Raw genomic sequence first — 1,431 nt, 5'->3', positions numbered from 1 at the left:
TACAGGAGCCAGTCAGGCGGTACTGGCAACGGCCACGCTCAAAATGGTGCATCTCATGTGCCACCCGCACAAGAACCAGTCCAGGGGCACTGGCAACGATCTTACTTGGCTTAAGCCTATATGTATGTGTGTAATTAAGATATATCTGCTTTTAATCTTTAGTTTCTGGGTTCAATCCCAGGGTATGCCACATTGGCCCAGTGTCTTTCTTCATAACCTTCAGTTGATCCAAGCCTTGTCAAAGAAGATGGAAGAGGCAGAAACTGTTTGGAAGCTTGTCACATGGAGTGTACTCATAATTCAAAGATCCAACCATGCCACACTCACTGATTCTGCCTAAGAATTACACAGAGTACATATATCTATGGAATATTCAGCCATTTACATGCTAAGACAGTAAAGAAGGAAATCAGTTGATATTGAACAACAAAAATATTCATTAAATTACAAATAAAAAGCAGCTCCAGAAATTTGAATATTATCAGTCACACACACACACACATTATCAGTCACTTTTAATTTGTAATTTAATTTTCTTTTCCATATGCTACACCTCAGCACATCAGCAAATAGATTTCACTCTGTTCTATATTTAAGAGATGAGGAATTATCTACATTATTTACATTATTTACATTTGACGGATATTTGTCCTCATCTTGTTTGTTGTTAACACAACGTTTCGGCTGATATACCCTCCAGCCTTCATCAGGTGTCTTGGGGAAATTTCGAACCTGGGTTCACATTCCTAAGGTGGTGATGTTGTTGCTGTTACCACTATGGGCATATGGTGTAGTGGTTAAGAGCATGGGATACTAACCCCAAAATTCTGAGTTCGATTCCAGGCAATGACCTGAATAATAATAATAATAATAACAACATTGGAAAATACCTTAGGAATGAGAACCCAAGACACCTGAAGAAGGCTGCACGGTATATCAGCCGAAACGTTGTGTGGACTCCTTTTTTTGGGGGAGAGCAAGGTAGCTGCCTTGTCACATTCTTTTTTCACTGTCATGAAATCTTGTTGGGGGGGGGGTCTTCTACTGTGAAGACTCACCCTTGGTTTCGGGGTCATAGCTACAGACCCACAGTTTGTCACTTGTTACGACCATTTCCCAAAAGTTTCCATCTTCCTTGACACAATCAAGGATATCCTGCACAGCTGAAAAATCGATCTTTTTGAAATGACAACACTCTACACACTTTACTTCCAAGCATTGCTATAAACAGTGGAACAGAGCAAGAATGTTATAACTAAGTGCGCATGCACCACACAGTTCAAGGCCAATCTGTGCCAAGCGGCTTCACTCTGCTTACTTTAGCTTCATCACTATAGCAACCGTCTCTATTTTTTTATTAGACCTCATATATACATATGACATGTATATATATATATATATATATATATATATATATATATATATATATAT

General features: G+C 38.9%; 1 protein-coding gene across 1 annotated transcript in view; it reads left to right on the top strand.

Annotated features, from left to right (window-relative positions):
- LOC106871088 (tyrosine-protein phosphatase non-receptor type 13) overlaps positions 1-1,431 on the top strand; it is a 217,697-nt gene that overhangs the window by 109,227 nt on the left and 107,039 nt on the right. The gene's annotated exons all lie outside the window — the stretch shown is intronic.

This window comes from Octopus bimaculoides, chromosome 2 (genome assembly GCF_001194135.2).
Source record: "Octopus bimaculoides isolate UCB-OBI-ISO-001 chromosome 2, ASM119413v2, whole genome shotgun sequence".
In the NCBI taxonomy this organism is placed as follows: domain Eukaryota; kingdom Metazoa; phylum Mollusca; class Cephalopoda; order Octopoda; family Octopodidae; genus Octopus; species Octopus bimaculoides.
This window is presented reverse-complemented; position numbering and strand designations above follow the sequence as displayed.